The sequence below is a fragment of the Mesoplodon bidens genome (genome assembly GCF_964165515.1).
Source record: "Mesoplodon bidens genome assembly, chromosome: 3".
In the NCBI taxonomy this organism is placed as follows: domain Eukaryota; kingdom Metazoa; phylum Chordata; class Mammalia; order Artiodactyla; family Ziphiidae; genus Mesoplodon; species Mesoplodon bidens.
The window spans coordinates 104399866-104405815 of NC_138178.1; positions in this window are offsets into that span (position 1 = coordinate 104399866).

Below are 5950 nucleotides of genomic sequence, written 5' to 3' on the forward strand. Positions count from 1 at the left end.
CTTGTCCCTCCTCTGTGGCTGAGACAGGAGGGCCCAGGCCTCAGTGGGTGGCATTGCCCTCTGCCCCCGACTCTCTGCTCCACCTCCTCACCACCTGGGTCCTATCACTCTCACCTCTCTACCTGGCCTGGGTCCAGCCCTCCCCAACTCGGGTTCTGCTTCCCTTGCCCTCTGATGTGAAGCTGAAGGAGAATCTGTCAGGGGTGGAATTGGCTAGAGTTTGCTAAGGCGAGGTGCTGAGCTGCTCAGAGGAGAGACAGGGGGCCCCTGGTGCAGCAACCTGGCTTCCAGGAGAAAATTGGGGTGGTTCTCACCCGGCGATCTCTTCACAGAGAATCCTGGAGACTCTGGACCATGGGCGGAGCCACAGAGGTACAGCCAGGCAGAGGGAAGAACAGACAAGGAGAATGAGGAACAACGGAGGCAGGCCCGTGGGGAGAAGTAAGCCGGGAGGCTAAACCGAGAGCCAGCCGAGTGGGACAGACCGACATGGGCAGTCAGGGGCAGATGAGAGGCAGAGAGACAGGAAAGAAAGGATGCAGAGCTAGTAAAAGTGAGAGGAGTGGGATGTGGAATCCGAGCTGGAAACAGAGAGGCAAGGAGATTAGAACACGCAGCTGTGAAGGGCAGGAGGAGAGACAGACAAAGAAGTATGATAGTGACAAGTACTGACAAAGACCAAGAGGCAGAATAAAATTGGGCAAAGAGAGGGAAGCCATCCAAGGAGGGACAAAGATGGAGAACGCACACGCAGGACACAGAAAGCAGGAGAGGACAGATGCAGGGAAAGAAATGCAGATAGGAGAAGCAAAGAGGTTTCTGGTTTTCCCCTTGGAACCTCCCCTCTGTCAGTGGAAACTTCCCAGGGCTGGAGAACGTCAGTTTTAGCAGAACCCTTGGGCCTCCAACTGACCTGCACCCCCGTTCCCCTCAAGTTGGGGGCTCTGAGGGCTAGCTACGGAGCTCCCACCCAAACCCCATCTTACCTGGTTCAGAGGAGTGTCACTCTGTCCCTAGAGCGCGATCCTTTATATCCCGCTGCACCCACCCACTGCCTAAATTTGGAGTCCTTCCCTAGGGACCCTCCCTCCCACCTCTCTCCCCTCCCAGCCCCTCCTCCCTTGATCCCTTGGCTCTGGAGGTGACAAGAGGACAAGAGGACCTCCAGATTTGCCCATGAAAGGTCTGTCGCCCTAGCCCCTCTGGCTCCAGGGCCTTTTTTTAGTCCTTGGGCACATTCCTCCCCTCCAAAGGACTGATGGGCAGATAGTGGGAAGACAGGACTTCTCACACGACTGCCCCCGCACCACCAGGCCCTTTACCTTGGTTATTTTTAACCTGAAGGGTGAGATGAGCACGCTGGGTGAGGGCCACCTTCTTCTGCAGGCCAGATGCTTGTCCCCTGCCCCCAACCACGGGCTCCCCTCCCTCCTTTCCTCCCGGGCCTGTCCTCACACAGCCCAGGCTGGGAGCAACTCCCCACTCTCTCTGGACCTGGAGTCCCATGGTGCTGGGGACTGGCAGCTGGAGCCAGGATGCCCAGGGAGGGGCTTTACTTCCCAGCAACTTGACTCAGTTTCCTTTTGTCAGGAAAAGAATTGCCATGCTGGCCTCTCTGTGCAGTCCTGGTTTCCTTCTGGTCCCCAAGTCTGCAGGCAGGTGTCCTGGGAACGTGAGGCTGCATTACTCTGGGGACACATCTGGAGCCCCCAACCCCTTCCCTGCTGCTCCTGATACAGTGACCACCGTCTAACCGCTCAAACAGGGGAAGGGATTCCCCCATGCCACCAAAGCAGATTCGCACCCAGACCCACAGTCCAGCACCCTCACACATGGCCTTGGCCACCATGGGTCCGTGCCCATTCTTAAACACATGCATACAGATATTTCACACTTACACACTTAAGTTTGCAGATTTTCCTTCTTGCTTTTATGCACACTGAAACACACATTTGCACAAATAAGCTTTTACCCCTCCTCTGCCACCCTCTGCTCCCAGTGAGGGGCGGGGTAGGGTGGGGAGGAGCAAGGGGCAAGAGGCGTTAATCCCTGGGCCTGAGGGCGGGGGTGTGGGGGGGTGGCGGGCGCTGCTCCCTTCCGCCTCTCTGGGCTGCCAGAGGGTGCAGGTGCTGCTGAGGCTGGCTGGGGTCCTGGCCGCCCCGGGAATTTACACGAGCTGGGCCCCAAGCTCTGCATTCTGCAGGGGTGGGGCGGGGCTCTGCCGTCTGATCCCCCTCCCCAGGTAGAACCCCAGCGCTCCCTCCCGACCCTCATGGGGCTCATACTCACATGTCTGTCTTCGTGGGTGCCCCCCAGCGCCCCAGGCCCTCAGGGCCCCCCTCCCCAGCCTCCAGTGATGCCGCCTCTCAGAGGCGGTAGGTTTCAGGTCTTCAACAGGCCATGCCTGTTATGACTAAGTGGACATTGTGTGCAGGAAACAAAGCCAGACTCCCCTGCCCTGGCTTGCCCTACACCCTCACACCCAGGAACGCTCTCCCAGCTGCCCCTCCCAAACCATCTCCTGTCACCTCTCAATATAGCTCTAGAGTGGGGAGGTGGGTAGGACAGACAGGGGTCAACTTCTCTGCTTTCCACCAAATATGTGTTCTCTCCCCCAAGGCGCCAACTCCTTAGGACCCTCCACTGCCCCATTAATGGACTCAGGAATACATCTGTCTGCAGGGAACCTGTACTCCATATCCAGTGTCCTTGGGGGGACCAACCCCACATTCCCATCTCCAGCAGGTGCATATGCCAAATTGTTCCCCCAGGGGATGCAAGCTACTTGTCCCCAGCTCTAGGTCACTGGAGGACCTAGTGTGCAAGCTGGGGGTCAGTCCGTGGCCCAGTACGCCACTGCCTGGTTCCCACTGTCATGGCGACGTGATAAGGGGCTGAGAACACGAGGTCAAGCTGGGTCAGGCCCAGATGACAAAGACTAGGCTTTGTCCTCAGGGAGCCCTATGTCCTAAGCAGGCCAGACTGGGTACAGGTGGAGTGGGGGTGAGGGGTAGGCAGGAAGCTCCCACTGTCTCCTGTGGAAGGAGGAGGAGGGGAGGGGTTAAATTGGTCCCAGGGCTCTGCCCCCCGTCTGGCCTGGTTTGCCCGTCTCTCCCTTTCCTAGGCCCCCTTCTCTCCCCAGCTCCACATCCATCCCTGCTCTCCATCCTCCCGCAACTGCCTCCTAAAGCAACTCCTCATTCTGCTAGAAGTCCTGGACAGTGAGGGCACGGGATGGAGACTCCTGCCACAGGAAAGGGGATGAGGAGGCAGGACTAGCCTTGGCACCAGGTTGCCCCTCTTTTGCCTGGCTCCCTGTATGCCTGCCTCCCTTTCCCTCTGCCTGGTTCCCTGTCTCAAAGTTGGGCCTGGGGCTTCCCTGGTGGCGCAGTGGTTGAGAGTCTGCCTGCTGATGCAGGGGACATGGGTTCGTACCCCGGTCCGGGAAGATCCCACATGCCGCGGAGCGGCTGGGCCCGTGAGCCATGGCCACTGAGCCTGCGCATCTGGAGCCTGTGCTCCGCAACGGGAGAGGCCACAAAAGTGAGAGGCCCATGTACCGCAAAAAAAAAAAAAAAAAAAAAAAAAAAGTTGGGCCTGGCCTCTGATTCTCCCTGACACCATGTTTCTGCCCATCGAGGGGTCCGACATGCCTGCATTTCCATGAGTCTCTGACTTCTCCAGGCCCACCCTCGGCTCGCTCTCTGCCTGTCCCATCTCTGCCTCCACACCCTGCTCCAGGGTCTTCATCCGCTTTTCTCTAACCTGAATGTTCTCCACTTTCCTGAGTTTGCTTGCATCTGAAGGGGACCCAGGATTCTCTCCTTTGCCCAGTACTGCCCCACCTCGCTCTCCCAGCTTCTCGATCCAAGGCTCACCCTCCCTCTCTCCTCTCCCATCCTCTCTCAGCACCTTCCTTCTGTGGCTCGGCTGCCAGCCCTGTCAACCGGCCCCCATCCCCGGGTCTGCTGCCCAGTCTCTGGTTGTTCCTCAGCCTCTCTCCTCTGCTCTGGGAGCTTGGATTCTCTGGGCCTCCCCTGCATCTCCTTTTTCAAGTGTGTCCCTCTCTTTCCTTCACTTATCTCTTCATTGCTCTCCGAGTCCTTCCTAGGAAGAGAAGAAGTGCTAGGCAAGGAGAGTGGAGGAGGATGTGAGGAGAGAGATGGGACAGGCTGTGGGACTTTCCAAGGGAGGACACAGCACTTCCTCTAGCTTTTCTCTCTGTTGGTTTCCCTGGTCACCGTCCTCCAGGTTTTTGAGCCCTCTCCCTCTCTCTCCACTGCCCTGCTCCTCAGGTCTTGCCTTTTTCCTTCCCTATTCCCCTTCTCCCCTCTCCCTCTCCTCCCGTTCTCTAATACTGGCATTCCCTCCTTCTTGGCTGCTGCACTGAGAGCTCGGAGCCCAGAATGGCTGTGTGTGGTGCATGGGGGAGATTGAGGCCAGGACCTCCCAAGCCCCTGCCCTCTGTGGCCCATAGTCCCAGGCCTTCCCTGAGCAACCCAGGTGTGGCAGCGACTCCAGGGGGCCTAGGCTTGTTTAGTTGGAGGGGAGCCTGCTCCTTCCTCCACTTTCCAGCCCTCTGGCAACCCATCCCCTCCCCTCCCTTCCCCAGGGTCCTGCTCACATGTGACTCTCCCCAATCCCTCCTCTGCCTGCCTTCCCTCCAGATGGCCTGCTCTAAATGGGCCAAAGGACCCCTGTCTTCCAGCAAGACCAGACGAGGAGGGTCTCGGGAACAGAAGCTACCGTGGGAAGTAACGAGGGAGAAGGATGGAGTGCCTTGGACCAAGGGCCAGGCCCCGGGAGGAGGTGAGGAGGAGAGGAAGGTGGGCTAGGGTACAGTTCTCCTGGTCGTGGTGGGGAGGTGGTTGGAGACCGTGGAGGCCGTGTCTGGAAGGGGGTGGGCTATAGTTGCAAGTCCTTGTTCCCCCTCAGATACCTGCCTCAGACCGGGGCTGGGGGCCTACCTGCCCAGGTGGGTCACGCCTCAGGGGGCACGCTTACACACCAAACCTCCTCCCCCCAGCCCAACTTCAGTATTGTCAGAGGTGAGGGTAGTGTTGATCAGATCTGGGGTGTAGGTCCATGCAGGTGGGCTCACTTGCTCTAGGAGAGCCTTAAGGGCTTCCCTAAATCTCCTTTAACTCCCAGGGTCTCTGGGTCAGGGAGAGGGCTGGCAGGAGAGCTGTCCCCTGCTGAGGAGGAGGTGAAGGGGAGCACCGGGCAGGGCAGCACCGAGGATGCTCAGAGCCTCACAGGCTCCCTAGGGAGGCCTCCTGGGTCTGGACTCCTCCTCTGGAGCACCCACCCCCACCCCGTGTCCATGTCCTTGTGTTCCTGTAGCTGGCAGACTGTGAAGAAGAGTCTAGAGGCAGGATCTCACTTCAAGGAAAATTGCTTTATTCTGCTTCCTCCAAAGGGGCTGCTCTCCAGGCTCCAGGACTGGGAGCTTCGTTGCACCCTCAGGATGGGGCAGATCAAGGAGATGTGGCACAGCTACTCCTCGTTCAAGCCCTTTGGAAAGGAAACAAAGTCCAAACTAGCTCCGGAGAGGTGGGTGTTGGGCAGGAATGGGCACAGGCAACAAAGGGGAGATGGGCACCGATGGGGGGAGGACCACTGTGTGATCTGAGGGAGGCCCCCTGGTGGTGGGAGATGGGTCCTAGGGGTCAGTGTGGAGGGCAAGTTCTGGAGGGTAGGGCTCTGGGGTCAGCTGGAGTGATGCTTCCTGCGTGAGGACAAGGGGTCCTCTGGGAGGTACATCTTAGGTTGGAATTACAAGGTTGAAGGCCTAAACTAGGTGGAAGAGAAGTAGAAATAGCAGCTGGGGGAAATTGGGACACACTAGGTGTCTATCAGTTGGGGTCTTTGCTGACCACCCTAGGGCTGGGATTCACAAAATCATTGGTAGTCAGAACGGGAAGAACCCTAGAAATCATGGAGGACTGAG